This window comes from Saccopteryx bilineata, chromosome 10 (assembly GCF_036850765.1).
Source record: "Saccopteryx bilineata isolate mSacBil1 chromosome 10, mSacBil1_pri_phased_curated, whole genome shotgun sequence".
In the NCBI taxonomy this organism is placed as follows: domain Eukaryota; kingdom Metazoa; phylum Chordata; class Mammalia; order Chiroptera; family Emballonuridae; genus Saccopteryx; species Saccopteryx bilineata.
This window is the reverse complement of record NC_089499.1, coordinates 2,502,601-2,520,214: the sequence shown is the minus strand read 5'-3', so window position 1 is coordinate 2,520,214 and position 17,614 is coordinate 2,502,601. Positions and strand designations below refer to the sequence as shown.

Here is a 17,614-nt window from a genome sequence, read left to right as displayed (position 1 = left end):
CGGGGTTCCTTCCATTGGCCTGTCAGCACTCCAGCGGAAACCCCACTCCACTCTGTATCTGAACGTCCCCGCGAGTCACGCGGCCCAAGTGTGCGGGCCAGCGAACCGGGAGCCATGTGCACAGTCGGCTGACAGCCCATCCGGTCCTGGAAGCTCCGGTGTTTAACAAGTGTCCTGTACAGTCTTCCGACAGACGTGTCCTTATTCAGTTATTTTTCTCTTTAAACACTGACCGGGCTGAACCGAGCCGACTCGTTGGCCTCCGGGTTGTATTTGTAGCTGCACCTTTGACGGCGATGCTCAAACCCTGGGAGTCTCTGGTGTGGGGACCCCCTTTCCGAGGAGACTCTGACAGCACTTACACTCTGTTTGGGGTGAGCTAGGAAGTCTCTCTTCCTGGTGGGAAGGGCTGGACAGGTGGCCGCTCTACATGTTCTGAAGACACTGCTTTGCAACACTGACGAGCCACCGTGTCTGTCTTAGTGTAAACACCACGCAATCAGAGAGGCGCCCTGATCTCTCCCTCGTCCCCGTGCGGTAAGAGCAGATCGGCCAGCCTACTCCGGAAGGCCTCTTAAGAGGTGTCTTAGGGCCGTGGACACACACGCCTTTCCTCTTCGTATGACCTCTGGAGAGCCGCATGACAGCAAAGCCGACTTCATTCAGCCCAGAGGTTTCGGGAGACGGGACGGTTGTTTAAATGGTCCCGAACGTCACAAACCCGGAGGGGGAAATGCATCAGTTTTTGCAGTGGCTTGTGTGAGCCACACTTCAAGTACTAATGACTGAGTAACTAAATTAAGAGAAACTTGGGATAAAGTAGGGCATTTCCTAAAAAACCTGTCAATTCCAAATCTGCTTAAAGAAAAGTACCCACGTATCCAAGGCTTCCAGTCCCAACTTCCTGTTTTATGGCTGAGAAAGCAAAGCCAGGGGAGTCTAACGATCTCTCTGACGGCACACCGTCGTTTAATACAAAGCGGGAAAGGGGTCCCGGAGTCCCGACGATGTCCGGTCTGTGTTCCGAACCCATCGGTTCACAGAGAGGGACAGGTCGCAGAATGCTGACCTCCTTGTGGGTCATGTGACCTGAGTACCGTTTCTTCAAGATTAGGGCGTTGATGCTGCAAATGCCGACTTCTGAGAAGTGGGCGGACTGCGCTAACGTAGACCAGCACCCACCGAAAAACAGAAGCATCACGGATACAAGATAACTACATTTAAAAATAAATTCCTTCAAGCTTTAAAAGAAAAAAAAAAGAGGGAATTCTAAAGGCGGCGTAGAGGGCAGAGAGTAAGACAGGGGTCCCCAAACTTTTTACACAGAGGGCCAGTTCACTGTCCCTCAGACCGTTGGAGGGCCGGACTATAAAAAAAACTATGAACAAATCCCTATGCACACTGCACATATCTTATTTTAAAGTAAAAAAACAAAATGGGAACAAATACAATATTTAAAATAAAGAACAAGTAAATTTAAATCAACAAACTGAACAGTCTTTCAATGGGAACTATAGGCCTGCTTTTGGCTAATGAGATGGTCAATGTGCTCCTCTCGCTGACCACCAATGAAAGAGGTGCCCCTTCCGGAAGTGCAGTGGGGGCCGGATAAATGGCCTCAGGGGGCCGCATGCGGCCCGCAGGCTGTAGTTTGGGGACCCCTGGAGTAAGACCACACAGGGAGAAGTAAACATTGGCTAACTGATGCCGCATCAGGCGATTTTCAGGAGGAGGATAAAATAACACAGGGGTCCCCTCACCCCATGACAGGAAACTAGAAAACCCAAGATAAGCAACCTCAAGACACGTATGGATGTTTGTTGTTGGCCCCGGGCTCAACACGTCCCCGCCGCAGACAAATGGAACCATAGGCATCACCGCGGGTGAGGACGGGATTCACCGAATGCAGAAAACACACCCCAATACTGGCATGGGACACCACCCATCCCGGGGGGGCTGCTGGTAGCAGTCAGAGCACACCCCCTTGTGGCACACTGTCACAACACAGAGCAAACGATGCCACAGGGAGAAACCTGACACCAGCTGGCACTACCAAGGTAAAAGCCAGCCGAGGAGAAAGGAGAAGCTCCCGCAGAAGGCGTCGCCGGCACGGCACACGCACGTGGGATGCGAGGTGTGGAAATAAAAGCTTGCAAGCCCGGGGAGAAACTAAGGGCCCGTAAAACGACTGCAGATAAAAGGGAGTGGAAACACCATGAAACAGCAGAGCATCACGATAAAAGGAACACCGGAAGATGAACCCAACGGAACTCCTGGCGAGCATGTTCTTTTTTTTTTAAAGATGATGGAAAGTTCCGAAACCCAGTGGCATGGGGGGGGGGGGGCAGTGAATGATGTGCTGGTTCACACACATCCTGGCTCTCTCTTATTTCTGGGCATACGGGACTGTCATTATCTCCCTGCCCTCGCTGGACTCATCCACGACTACGTGGTGGCCGCCTTTGCCAATGAAATGTCAGCACAGAAGGCGTGCCAGAGCGGGGAGAGGGAGCTTTCAATCACCGTGGAACCGCTGCCCGACGCCGGCCGCACCGGCGTGGGTCCCTGAGCAGACGGAACCCGCGCAGCCCCCACGGCCACGTGTGCCGGGCAGGGAACACGGGAGGGGAATAACTTCTGTGGTTATTGCGTGGGGTGTTATTTGCGAGGGGGGCACACACGAGCTACGTCCTGACCCGGAGGCACAAAGCTACATCGCAGAGTGGACACGGAGGAGGAATTCAAACGACAGAGAAGGGACTTGAAAAATTTGCCGGGAATGCAGAATGCAGATGGAAGGAAATAAAAAAAAAAGTATATATATATATGAAATGATAACTAGATGTGGAGAGGAGAACTAAATGGTCCAAAACAGGTATAACGAGAGGCACAGGCCTGGCCGGGTTGCTCAGTTGGTTACAGCTCTGTGCCAACATGCCCCCGTCGTGGGTTTGATCCTCACTCAGGGCACATACCTCGGCCCACCAGTGAATGCAGAATAAATGGAACAACAGATCAACCCCCCCCCACCTCTCTCCCTTCCTCTCTCTCTAGAATCAATAAAAATCTTTTTAATTAAAATAAATAGATAGATAAGCAGAAAAGGACAAAAAAAAAAAAAGATCTTTAGGGTGAATATTCAAATAAATGATGAAACAGAATTTTCCGAAACTGAAAAGAACACACGTGTCCTCAGATTGAAAAGCGACACGTGAGGTTTCTGAGGTCAGACCAGATCGGGCGCGGTCAGGATGGCGTGGCCGCAGACGACCCACGCGGGGAGACTAAGAACAAGCGCGTAATGAAATATGTCACAACGAAGCCGCAGGGCTCCCCACACAGAGAGGAAAATCTCAATGGCAAACAGAGAAAGAAGACACATCACACAAAAGATGATCCAGGTGCCCAACAGAAGACTCATTATCTACAGTAACAAAGGAGAGAAAACAATGTAACAATATCCTCACGGTATCGAGAGGAAAAGGTATTGTCAAGAAGGATTTCCAACGCTAGTTTAACATTATACAAAAATCACTCTAAAAGAATGATGTGTCACGATAAATAATGATTAACAGGTAGCTATTATGAGAACATAGGGCTTTGTCGAGAAAAAAGGATTTTGAACTCGAAGAAAGCGGGATGCCCAAGGAATGATGAACAAAATTAGTAAATTACAAAAAAAGAAATCTATGTAATTTAAGCCTTAACTATCTTAAACATAAAAATAACAATACGAACTGGAGGAAAAACAAAGTTGAACAAAGATACTACATCTACCACAGTAACTTGGAACTCCGTGTGGTACAGTCCGAGTGGAAACTGTGTCAGTTTGATCGGGGACATTATTTACATTGGACACCGCTCAGTTAATTTTTTTTTTTTTTTTTTTTTTTTTACTATTCTGAAGCTGGAAACAGGGAGAGACAGTCAGACAGACTCCCGCATGCGCCCGACCGGGATCCACCCGGCATGCCCACCAGGGGGCGACACTCTGCCCATCTGGGGCGTTGCTCTGTCGTGACCAGAGCCACTCTAGCGCCTGGGGCAGAGGCCAAGGAGCCATCCCCAGCGCCCGGGCCATCTTTTGGCTCCAATGGAGCCTCGGCTGCGGGAGGGGAAGAGAGAGACAGAGAGGAAGGAGAGGGGGAGGGATGGAGAAGCAGATGGGCGCTTCTCCTGTGTACCCTGGCTGGGAATCGAACCCAGGACTCCTGCACGCCAGGCCGACGCTCTACCACTGAGCCAACCGGCTAGGGCCTCAGTTAAATTTTTAAGGGAAGCTACTAAAAATAAAATCGGGTGAGTAACCCAAAATGATAGGGAGGAATAGTGGAATAAAGGAAAACTCAGTCCATTAGGAGGCAGGAGGGAAGAAATACACAGAAACAAATAAAACAAAAAACACACAAAATGTGCAAACAAACAAAAAACTAACAATATATGCAGATACATAAAACCTGACACAAAAGATGGCAGGAAAAAAAAACACCTTGAAATATTTCAGGATTCAAAATAAGTACAAACAATTCCATTCCCTGGATAAAAGAGAGAAAATAAATCAGACCGGAAAATACAGCGACACGCCGCACCATCAGGAGTCACACCTGGGAGGACACAGACGGGCTGAAAACACAGGAGGGAAAGACACGCCCGGCACCTGCTCACTTCAACGAGGCAGGTACGGTCACAGCCACGTCACAGGAAGCACCCATTCTGTCAGAAAGCGTTCTGTAGAACAAGAAGAACCTTTCCATCACGAACAAAGGTCAAGTCGCCAAGCTCGAGGGCGCGGCACGCCCGCCCGCTGCTGGTGACCGGCCGTCCCCCACGCCACACGAGCTCGTGGGCACGCGGACCCCATCCGGTGCTCCTCGTCCCTGCATTCCGGCCCTGGTCTTCAGAGGACCTCACACTCTGTGGGCACTTTTGTTCCTGTGGCGCGTCCCCCTGTGAGATGCCAAACTAGAAACACCGCGTACTCATACGACTCAGTCGTAGCAGTCAGACCAGACCCTAACTCGGAGGCCAGCACGCAGCAGGTCCCAGGACAAACAACCCCACGGCCATGCAGCGGGCCGGCCCCTTCCCGCGTCCACCTGGCCAGCGCCCAGCAGCAGGCTGGTCCAACGCGCCAAGTCACGCTGCCCGTCCCCCGTAATCGCGACGGAAAATGTCTGCTTGGTATTACAATTCAGAATCCACTCCACGGGACCACCGCTCCGTCATCTGCTCTGTCTCCACGCTGTGATTGTAATGTCACTCTTCCAAGAGACAAAGGTAAATAAAAATCTCTACCATAGCCTAAAAGAAAACAAAAAAGTCATAAACGGTAGAAATGACAGACGGTGGAAATGTCCGTCGTCAGGGGTTGGCTTATGTTCTTAATGGCAGCCGGTTAAAGGTCTGCCATTAAGGTCTGGTGCTCTTCAGAGACACCAGCACCAGCACACTTCCATGCCAGTTTGCAGGGACGCGTCCTCTCCGCTGGGACATCACCGGCGTGGTGTGGTGACGCCCCTCCTGCACAGGAAACCCTACCTCCGCCCGGGAAGGGAGGGCTCTGCGGGCGGCCGGCTGGCCGAGCGCAGGGGGAATAAAACCATGCCTCTCTGTTAAATATGTCCCCGCCTCAGCACAGGTCCCTGGGAGCCTGATTCAATCTGCCAAGTGCCAGCGGAAATTCTAACCACTCTTTTCTTTTTAGGGGCACAATGCCAGCAAAAGGAAAGTCAACCTTGAGACAGTTACCCTGCCAAACAACAAAGAAAAACACGAATGCGACAGCCTAATATTTACATCCAGATTGCAACAATTTAAAATGTATCCACTTCAGAGGGTCTATTTTGCAACTGGCAGCAGGGTAAGTACTTGACATGTCTTCCTCCAAATGGTTATCGGCATCCCGGCTTAGAGTTTGAGGAATGGGGGCTGAGAGAGGTAGCGATGGAGAAATCTCACGAACCCGTCTCTGCCTGAGTCCATCCCGGCTTAGAACCTTTGTGTTCGACCAGGATCCTTACTTCCGTTAGATCTCAGGCCTGGCCGTTGGTCTTAGAATACACATCCAGGCTTTTAGGAAGACTGTGCACCAATCTGAATGGTAGTCTGAGGAGTCTTATCTATTTTGTTACATTTCTGTAGCCACAGTGTCTGAAGCAGTCATCTTTTTTTATTTATTTATTTTTCTTCTTTTTTATTCAGTGAGAGGAGGGGAGGCAGAGACAGACTCCCGCATGTACCCCGACCAGGATCCACCCGGCATGCCTACTAGGGGGTAATGCTCTGTCCATCTGGGGCGTTGCTCAGCTACCAAGCTCTTCTTAGCAACTGAGGCAGAGGCTATGGAGCCATTCTCAGTGCTCGGAGCCAACTCGCTCCATTGGAGCCTTGGCTAGAGGAGGGGAAGAGAGAGACAGAGAGAAAGGAGAGGGGGAAGGGTGGAGAAGCAGATGGGCGCCTCTCCTGTGTGCCCTGGCTGGGAATCAAACCCGGAACATCCACTCGCCAGGCCAGTGCTCAACCACTGAGCCAACCGGTCAGGGCCTGAAGTATACTTGTCTTCCAAAACACACATTTCTTAATGTACTACTTTACTGAGATGGAATTCACTGTATGTATAATTCAGTTCTTTTTAGCATATTCACAAGGTTGCGCCACCATCACCAGCGTCTAATTCTAGAAAACGTTCGTCACCCAACAAGGAACCCAGTGCCCATTAGCGGTCACTTCCCAGCCTCCTCTCTCGAGTGCCTGGAAACCACTAATGGACCTCCTGCCTCTGCAGTTCTGCCCGTTCTAGACATTTCAAACAAATGCAGTCTCACAACACGTGTCCTCGGATGTCCGGCATCCTGTATGATCACATGTCTAAGGTTCACACAAGTTGCGGCACACGTCCGTACTGCACTTCTTAGCCTGTTTTCATGGATGAATATCACCTAACCAAAGTCGGAAATCACTGGTACCAACGCAGAGGAAAAGGAACGTACCCATCCCGTCCGACTTTCTCTATGCGTGTAACTTTACGGTGTGAGCAAAGCAGCTTTAAATCATGTAAGCTCACAGGGGATATTACAGTCTCTATTTTACAGATGGGGGGGGACCCTCAAAGAGACGAGTCTGTCTCCCCAAATATCAACGCAAGGATTTGAGCACAGAGCTCTGAACACAAAAGCCCAAATTATTTCCACACACATGCCCACACACACACACCAGGAGCTAGAAGAAGTAAGGACGGACACACACACACACACACACACACACACACACACTGAGAGCCTCCAGGGACTCTGACCTGAGACTACAGAACTGCGTGAGAATGACCAAGTGCGGTTTTAACCATCTCGTTCACGGTACCCCGTTACCACAGCCTTGGGAAGCTAAGGCTGTATCTTTTATTCCGGGAAAACAGCGGCCTGTGTTGTAGGCAGTGGGTCAGGTACCTCCTTGGAGGCTAACCCTTCGAGACCTGAGTATCTGTTACGCCTCCGCAAGTGAGCGCGTTTCAGTTCATCTGACCCGCTCAACGTCCTCTTCCTTTCCCGGCAAACCGTGTGTAAAGACCGCAAGACCCTTGACTTTATTCTTGGCACGCTTTCCACCACGGCAAATTCACAAGTTCTGAATTGCCAAATCGATCAGAACCATGGAAGAGCTACTGCCACCGTATCTTCCTCCAGAGAGACCGGAGGGGAAGGGTCTCCATGTCTCCCGTTCAGGACCCCACGCAGGTGACATCGCTACCTTCCTGAACCTCAACCTTTCAGACCAACATCAGGAATGATCTCACGGTATCTCTCGATCTGCCAGGAAAGGCTCTCTGGGGGTTACCATAGAAACGGGCGATGCCGATCGAAGGTGAACTATCCGTGGGGAGGGGAAACTCTTCCGTGGGGAAGCTTACCTTTCAGGACACTGCTCGCGGCCACATCCTATGGAGTGACTGTCCGTCAACCGAGTCCTAGAACAAGAACAAAAAAACAAACCCCAGTTAAATACAGTTTCACATCGACAGGGGCCGATCTCTATCTGATGCTTAACTCGACCCACTTTAAAATTAAATCGGTAGCAAATGAAAACCGGATGGAGCCGGTGTGGATTTCCTGCTTGGCAGAGCTGCCTAGACCAGGGCCATGGGGCCAGGCTTCTCCCTCTGCACTGTCTGTCCCCCTACCCCCACCGCTGGGGAGACTTGTGACCAGTCACACTCCAGCCCTGGGGAGCACAAGGACATTTGGTGGCATTCAGAGTCAGCCTACGGGGGTCCTTTACAAAGGGTTTTAAAACCAGGAAATGCTAAGTGATGAAGGAGACACCCTGTGTTTTCGTTAGGTATATGAACATGTAAAACAAGGATAACAATACCCCCCCCCAAAAAAAAACACTCTTCCCATAAATACGGTCTTTTTATGTTCTCTTCAGGCTGCAAAGAACAACTTTAATTGCAAAATAATTTTGTACCTGAGACAATTCCCCCCCCCTGCGCCCGACTCCCCAAAGCAGATAGTTTTTTTTCCATCCGAGAGAAATACAAACAACATAATACAATAAATAAATATATCTATTCACATTCTCCTGTTTATGGATACGTGGGCATCCTCTAACCAAGTTTCTACTGTACAGAACTTCACATCTGGGAAAAATCACCATCTTGTGATATTTTTATAATTGAGAATATCATTAACTGTAGAGATCTATGTAGATTGGCCACTCAGAAATACCTCTAATTACACAAGTCTAGTCGAACTTCCATTTAAATAGAGCTGGCGTGATTGCAACAGAAATATTATATTTTCTTGATTGGCCGTAAATACATGATCGCTTAAGCGTATGGTCCCCCCTGCTGGGTAGCATAATTACTCAGCAGTCTAGTTGGGACCTGCCTCCCTTTACTTCTCAGGTTAATACCAATCATTTCCAGAAGGTGAAGACCACACCTAGGCTCCTCATTTTGCTAATATATGCGGAAGGACCTACATTTTTCCTTTCTCGTTCCCGGGGACTGCAGAGGGGGCGCACCTCACCGAGCCTCGTCTAACACGCAAGGCACGGGTGCGGGCAGACAGTGTTACAAGCCTGCTCGTGCCACAGGAAACGTTTAGAATAAGACAACAGTCAAGATGGCGTGCCAATGGCCAGGATGTGGGAACACCAGTCTATGGAAAGAGAAATTCTACCTGAGTGGTGAGGTCGCGGAACCCAGAATGCCAGGCAGGGGTGGGGGTGGGGGGGGACACTCCAAATGCAGCCCCTGCTTCCTGCTGCCCCCCCCCCCCTGGAGGGGTTACCCGTCTCTGCCACGCCGCTTGGGAACACGGGTCCTCCTCCAGGTCCATTGCTAATCGCGGGCCAGGAAGGGACCCTCCGGCATGGTTCCCTTTGGAGACCGAACTACCCCTGTCACCAGGACGGAAGGGAGGACGCCCCAAACATAATCTAAAACACACGCCTTGGTTTTCCTCCGCAGAGAGAGGGAGGGAGGAAGAGAGAGAGAGAGAGAGAGAGAGAGCCGCTGCCACAGCCAGGGCCCCGCCGGGCAGAGGGCAGAGGGCAGTGGGACTCCGGGACGCTCCATGCAGAGCGGCAGGTGTTTACAGCAGCATCGGGGGCTCTGCTGTTACCGTGAAGAATGAAATGGCAACTAAGCAGCATCCAGGGGGTGAAAGAAATAATATTTTACAACGTCCTGAATTGATCTCCACACACAATAATTTCCAGGATTGATTTCCTGTCCACTTGTGAAGCAAATAGCCATCAGTTTGGAAATCCATGCACAAGTGTGTGAAGGCCAACATTTCCAGCTCGGGGGGCGATGCCCGCAGCGATCTTGAGAAGAAACCCGGAACGATGTGCACAAGCATGCCCATATGTGTGCGCGTGCACACACACACACACACACACACACACTTATTCCCAGGCCTGGACAATCTGCAGCAACTGGAAGCTTCCCGGGCTCACTATAAATCGGCTGTGGCTTAACTGAACTCCGAGCAGGGAGCACCGCTGTCGGAACCGTCTGAAAAATCACCGCGCTGCCCGACATCCTTGCAGGTAGAGAATCGTCTTGTAAGGAACGGCCCAGGAGCGAGGGTGTCCGGTGAGCTGGCAAGGGCCCAGGCCTGTGCGTGCTCAGAGAGAGGCTGTCAAGCCCAGCGGCCCAGTGGGCCCACAGGCAAAGTGTCCTCCCGGCTTCCACGTCCGCTTCCTAAACCGCAGGCCCCGACACCTCACTGCCCAGGGACCGGCACGCTGCACCAATTCAAACACAGTGGCGGCCACCCCTCCGCTGCCCTGAGTGTGGCTCTGCTCCCGCCTTCCGCCCTAGAAGGGTCCGCATCCCCCGACTACGTCCGTCTGTCCCAGACCGTGAGGAACAGGAATCCCTGCCCGATGGCTCCTCTGTCGGGGGAACCGCTCACCTACACTTCAAATCAGGGTCGCCATGCCCTCGTGGCTCTGCCGACCACGTGCCAGGGAAATCTTAAAAACATATACATATATTCCCAAGAAACTGAATCTGAGAGGCGGGCTCTGTGTCCGGCTTCCGAACGCACCCGGACCGCACGAGGACTGGGTGGCCCTTCAACCCCGGAGCTCCAGCCGAGGCAGAAGAAGAGCTATCGAAAGGCTCGCCCACACGATTAATCGGCCGTGACGCCCAGCGGCTGCATGACTCTGCGGGGACCCCGACGCGCAGACGCTGCCCGGACTGCGCAGTCTCCAGACCGGCCCCCTCCTGTCGGCCTTCTCCCCCCACCTTTCCCACGGACGGGCTGTGCTCCGGAGATGGACGCGTGGGGTAGGTTTTGTCCACTGACCAGCACTCTTCCGAGTTTCCTCCCATCATCCTCGTAGTCCCAGCGGGCGTGTCCACATTACAGCTGGGCGTGTCCACATTACAGTGGGGCGTGTCCACATTACAGTGGGGCGTGTCCACATTACAGCGGGGCGTGTCCACGGCATTACAGAGGGGCATGTCCACGGCATTACAGCGGGCGTGTCCACATTACAGCGGGGCGTGTCCACGGCATTACAGAGGGGCATGTCCACGGCATTACAGCGGGCGTGTCCACATTACAGCGGGGCGTGTCCACGGCATTACAGAGGGGCGTGTCCACATTACAGCGGGGCGTGTCCACGGCATTACAGAGGGGCATGTCCACGGCATTACAGCGGGCGTGTCCACATTACAGTGGGGCGTGTCCACGGCATTACAGAGGGGCATGTCCACGGCATTACAGCGGGCGTGTCCACATTACAGCGGGGCGTGTCCACGGCATTACAGAGGGGCGTGTCCACGGCATTACAGCGGGCGTGTCCACATTACAGCGGGGCGTGTCCACATTACAGCAGGGCGTGTCCACATTACAGCGGGGCGTGTCCACGGCATTACAGAGGGGCATGTCCACGGCATTACAGCGGGCGTGTCCACATTACAGCAGGGCGTGTCCACGGCATTACAGCGGGCGTGTCCACATTACAGCGGGGCGTGTCCACGGCATTACAGAGGGGCATGTCCACGGCATTACAGCGGGCGTGTCCACATTACAGCGGGGCGTGTCCACATTACAGCAGGGCATGTCCACGGCATTACAGCGGGCGTGTCCACATTACAGTGGGGCGTGTCCACAGAGTTACAGAGGGGCGTGTCCACATTACAGCGGGGTGTGTCCACGACGTTACAGAGGAAGAGTCGCCGCTGCCAGCATGCACCTGCGGGTGGTGACAGTCACTCCGGAGTCGTCGCTCCGGCATCACAGTGGTCACTCCGGCATGGGAAGTCGGTAAGAGTGACCAAGTACTTGGGGAGGCCACACGGAGAGAAGAACAGACCAATGACAACACCTGGCATGTGTGTGTTTTCTGTGCTTTTATAAAACGAGAAAACTGTCCTCAGCGGCCGTGTTCACCTTTGTAAAAAATGACCTCTCCCTCCGAGGAGGTAGCGTAGGGTCGCGTGATGAAGTGGACATTAGGTGGACTTACTTCGTCTCGCTGTGCAGGTGTCCGGCAGTGTTTCTAAACGAGGAGTAACAGGTCCAATTTTGAATCGGAACCAGGGACTCAGATACTTACACACCAATGACAGCAGCGTGGTTCACGACAGTCAGGGGACAGCGATAACCCCAGCGTCCCTCAGCAGAGGGCGGGAGGGACGGACAAGAGGCGGTCTGCGTACACATGCAATGGAATGCTATGCACCCTTAAAAAAGAGGGAAGTTCTGATACATGTTCCCACATGGATGTGTCCTGAAAACATTATTGTTTCAATACTGTTATTGAAGCTAGGCAGACTCAGAGGGGCAAACACTGATGTTAGATTTCTTTTTTTCTGCGAAAATAGCTAGAGTGGTCAAAGTCCTGGCAGCGGAGAGCGGGGTAGGGGTTGCCGGGCTCAGGTGCCACTGTTTAACGGGGACAGTGTGTCTGTCGGAGCTGACGACAGTTTCGGTGACAGATGGTGGCGATGGTCCTACGACATTCCGAAGGTACGTGCTGCTGCTGTACGTTTAAAACTAGTTCACCTGGTGCATTTTTTAAAAAATACATTGACCACCGTGAAATATATTAACATTTTTTGAAGAAATCAAAATTTAGATCCTCAAGTACTGAACATCTACATGGAACCCTTACGTGACGGCACCAAGTCATTCCAACCGTCGCAGAACTCGACGTGGTCAGATGCCAGCAAAGTCTCACCACTCGGGTGACCGTTGCTTTACTGACCTCCCTGGGCAGTTCTGGGAGAAGGCGGACGGGCGGCGTTCCCACTGAACCCTGAAGAAAGGCGGTTCTAACTCGCTCTCCCGAGACAGGGCTAACACCTGGAGTGAACTCTTGTGTGCGTGTGTGTTTGTGACAGACAGAAAGAGGGACAGAGAGGGACAGACAGGAAGGGAGAGAGATGAGAAGCATCAGTTCTTCATTGTGGCTGCTTAGTTGTCCATTGACTGCTTTCTCATATGTGCCTTGACCATGGGCCTTCAGCAGACCGAGTGACCCCTTGCTCAAACCGGTGACCTTGGGTCCAAGCTGGTGAGCTTTTGCTCAAACCAGATGAGCCCGCGCTCAAGCCCGCAACCTCGGGGTCTCGAACCTGGGTCCTTGGTGTCCCAGTCTGATGCTGTATCATGGCGCCACCGCCTGGTCAGGCCAGAGTGAACTCTGAACCCTGAGTAAGGGATGCCCGAGTTGAAGGGTTTTTTGCTTGTTTGTTTGTTTGTTTGGCTCAGCTATCTAGAGTTTTTCGAAGCCACATTTCCCAGCGGGGACAATGCCTCCAACAAACGCATGTGTATGAGGGAGATAAGAGCTAATGTGCCCTGCGAACCGGAACGGGTCCCTGCAGGGCTGTAGGTGGGCCGGCTGAGCCTACGGTTTACAGAGGGTGCCCAGGTCTTCTGGGACGTCCCACTCCGAGAGCTCAGCAGCCCAGGGTGCCGCCACAAGGATTCACCAGCCGCTCGGTTCGGACCTCTCCCCCCCAGGAGCCTCACGCTGGCGGGTTTTACAGAAATCAGCGCACCAGAGGAACGACCGCTCATCTAGGATGCTCCGCGACAAAGACTTGGTTTCCTCGTTGCTACTGTAATTATTCGTAGCTACAGCTGTTGTTCCCTGGACGGCACGGGAACTCCGGGAGAGCCTACGCTCTCTGCTTTGAGGGGAAGACTGAGAGTTGTCCAGAGAGAGGGTGTCACCCAGACACAGACACACCTGCGTGTCCTTTTACTCCAGGCCGGCGTTTGCGACGTCAGAAGTCAGCCGTGTGCGTGGTCCCGGGTCCACACGGATGCTGTCTTCGGGATAACGTGTGCTGTGCCACACGTGACAACCAGAACTTACAACAGCCATCCGTGTCATCGTGGCGATATGGACTGACGTCTGGGATAAAGTGAAGGCGCCACTAACGACCTCGGCGATGCCAGGAAAGTTGCGTTCTGAAGGGAAACTGCAGGAACAGGGGTCCGCCCGGGGTACACAGTGCGTATTAACCCGCCGGCGGTAAGGGGAGCAGGTGTTCCAAGGGAGGGGTCGACGAAACCAAACACAAAAACCCGGGGACGAAATAAGAACCATCCATTTGGGCGCATTACACCATATTCCATATTCCGGCAGGATCCCGTCCCACACCCCCGAGGATGCCTCCTGTAATGCAGTGGTCCCCAATCTTTGTTGGACCACGGACCAGTTTAATGTCAGAAAATATTTTCACAGACCGGCCTTTAGGGTGGGACGGATACATGTATCACACAACCGAGACAAGTGTCAAGAGTGAGTCTTCGACGGATGTAACAGAGGGAATCTGGTCATGTTTTAAAAATAAAACATCGTTCAGACTTAAATATAAATAAAACGGAAATAATGTCAGTTATGTATTCTTTCTCTGCGGACCGGTACTGGTCCGTGGCCCGGGGGTTGGGGCCACTGCTGTAACGTGTGCTGATTAGTTTTCCCATCGAGTGGCTGCAACCCAAGTCTCTCTCTCTTTCTCTACAACATGAACGTATCTCGTGGATACAGACAGACAGCAAAACATTTCAGGCCCCGAACGGTCCCCGGAGACAAGTCTGTCCCACCCCTCGGTGAGACCCAACTCCTGGCCGTGCTGGGACGCAGACCGGCTCCGAGCCTCCGTGGGTCTCAGGCTCCCTCCGGGATAACGTGCCCTCAGCCCGCCTGGCCCCTGTCCCCACCGCCTGCTCTTCATCACGGCACCCCCCCCCCTGCACTCCCTGACAGAAGGGTCCTGGAAGACCAACGTTTAGAATAAAACGGGGGTAACGGCACTGAAAACGCAGATTGATTTTGACGGACACCCAAAATGCTCTTGAGAGCTTCCCTGACACCCAACAGGCTGTTACAGATCAGTTATTATTTATTATTGCTAGAATCGAAGGTCTGGGAAGGGTTGAACCGTCTTTTTTATAGAGTCTCTCCTCTTGTAAAAAGGCGAAAGGAATATAGGCTTTCAGACCAAAACACGTGCTTTCTAGGCATGGCTTGCCCCCCTTCCTGTCCTTCTTGAGTATCTGTGAACATTCCAGAAGTGTGAGATCGTCACAGTGATAGCTCTCTTTCCGGCACTTGTGAATATGAAGGGCTGTCTCTACAGCACACTCGGGAGAAGGCTGGAGCCACCGGAACCGGGCATGTGATCAATACTGAGAAACACTCGTGGCTTTCCGCCCCCTTGAACCTTCCCTCTTCCTTTCGAAGGTGAGAATAAACAGATGGCAAAATTCAGAGCAGGGCTATGAGGCAGGGACAGGTTTGGGAGCACGGAATTATTTTATGGCAACGGAACACTGTTATTATTTCAGGAGTCCCCCCTCCTTCCCGCAGACAGACACGGTAAAGACACCGAGCAAAACCTTCCTCTGGGCGTGGAGACTGGACCACGCCCCTCAGCACCCTCAGCTGAGACAGAGTCCCCCTGGCTCGCGCGCGCGCACACACACACACACAGCGGGAAGAGATGCCAATCCAATCGTCTGGATTGATCTCAGAAATGCTTCCACGGGGCAGAGCACACAGAGTCATCCTGTTCGAGGGAAAGACCCCGATGCGGGAAATGACCTGAGGACTCCGGGGTCAAGGGCCCCTGGGCCAGGCGACCTTGCCGGTAAGAACAGTTCTAATAACGCACGGTTCTGCTCAGGACGCACGCTTCCCCCTGGGGTCTCGAGTGAAAGGTCTACTCACAGGAGGAGGAACCCATGTGCTCAGCCTCCCCCGTGGTCCACCTATCAGACGCCCCCACCTAAGATCAACCCTCCGATTACTTCCCACATCCAGCTAGAGCAGCCGTCGGCAGACTCATTAGTCAACGATGGAAATTTCTTCTGAGAGCCAAATTTTTTAAACTTAAAAAACTATACAGGTAGGTACGTTCCTTATCGAGGTAGCGCCCGCACGTGGTATTTTGTGGAAGAGCCACACTCAAGGGGCACATGTGGCTCATGAGCTGCAGTTTGCGGACCAGGAAGCCAGAGAAATGCAAAACAACGGGGGGGGGGAGGGGAGGGGAGGGATGAAGTCCACAGACGGGGTGTCCTTAACTGTGTCCTAGAAGTCATTCCAAAGACATCTCTACTGTCGGTGCCCCAGTGAGATCACAGGCTGAAAGGACCTTTGCCTTCTCAGGAATAAAATGAGGGGAGGGGGGGCGAGAGGGACGCCTGCTCCCCGGGGCCACAGTCTGAGAGCCCACAGGCACACGGGTCCATTTTTTTTTTTGTATTTTTCCAAAGCTGGAAACGGGGAGGCAGTCAGACAGACTCCCACATGCGCCCGACCGGGATCCACCTGGCATGCCCACCAGGGGGCGATGCTCTGCCCATCTGGGGCGTCGCTCTGCCACAATCAGAGCCATTCTAGCGCCTGGGGCAGAGGCCACAGAGCCATCCTCAGTGCCCGGGTCAACTTTCCTCCAATGGAGCCTTGGCTGCGGGAGGGGAAGAGAGAGACAGAGAGGAAGGAGAGGGGGAGGGGTGGAGAAGCAGATGGGCGCTTCTCCTGTGTGCCCTGGCCGGGAATCGAACCCAGAACTCCTGCACACCAGACCGACGCTCTACCACTGAGCCAACCGGCCAGGGCCAACACACGGATCCTTTAAAGGAAATTACTAGTACGCTGGGTCTGGGTTCCTGTCTACCATCTCCCGTTTTACAAACTGCATCAAAGCACAGACTGTAACAGCTCCAATTTCTCTCTCAGCAGCCGCACTGTGTGAGAAAAATTGAGAGATTAACTAGAAAAAAAAAGAAGAAGTCTCCAAAGTCACTGGAAACCCAGACCGCCCCCTTAGAACAGAGCTGCGGGCCAGGCATGCCACGGGGGCCCTCAGGGGACACTGTGCAGCCCTCGGGGTCTGCATGACAAGGAGAGACCTCTCCTGAACCCCAACCTCTCCCTCGCGTGAGGGGCGGGGTCTGACGCTGAGAAAAGGAGCTATTGATTTTTCTGGCTCTTCGGGCTGCTCGCTCCTTCTCACAAACAGAGGACGCGGACCACGCTGGTTCTTACACGAATTAATGAGGTGAGGCTGGTTGAGACGTGGGCGGCTTCCCCAATGAGCACCGCTGGTCACCGCACGCAGGACCGCAAAACGCAAACCTGCCTTCTCTATGAGCCTGTCCTTGGTTGGGTCCAGCTGCAGCAGGCACCACCGGTCCTCATGCTGACGCAGAAGCCTGCAGCGTGCGCGCGTGAAAGAGAGAGAGAGAGAGAGAGAGGGAGGGAGAGAGAGAGAGAGAGAGAGGGAGGGAGAGAGAGAGAGGGAGGGAGAGAGAGAGAGAGAGAGAGAGAGAGAGAGAGAGACGCCATGCGGTCCACGCCAACACGCTAAAGACACAGGTCGGTCCGATACGATGACGCCTAGGACAGACACGCGTGACCTGGAGCCGTGTTTTTCCACCGCAGGTCCATGGACCGATGACAGTCCGCCAACTATAATATATATATACTGCTCACAAAAATTAGGGGATATTTCAAAAGGTATATGAAACTATGAAATATCCCCTAAGTTTTGTGAGCAGTATGATCATTCAGAGGGAGGAAAGAGAGCCACAACACTGGGAGGGAAATAAGGAACAAGGCGGAGCATGCTTTT

General features: G+C 52.8%; 1 protein-coding gene across 2 annotated transcripts in view; it reads right to left on the bottom strand.

Annotated features, from left to right (window-relative positions):
• The window catches only part of CNTN4 (contactin 4), a 765,413-nt gene that overhangs the window by 605,372 nt on the left and 142,427 nt on the right, over positions 1-17,614 (bottom strand). For both annotated transcript variants that reach the window (XM_066245034.1, XM_066245033.1), the window contains exon 2: positions 7,904-7,960. The gene's annotated coding sequence lies outside the window, so the exon portion shown is untranslated. The remainder of the gene's footprint in view (positions 1-7,903; positions 7,961-17,614) is intronic.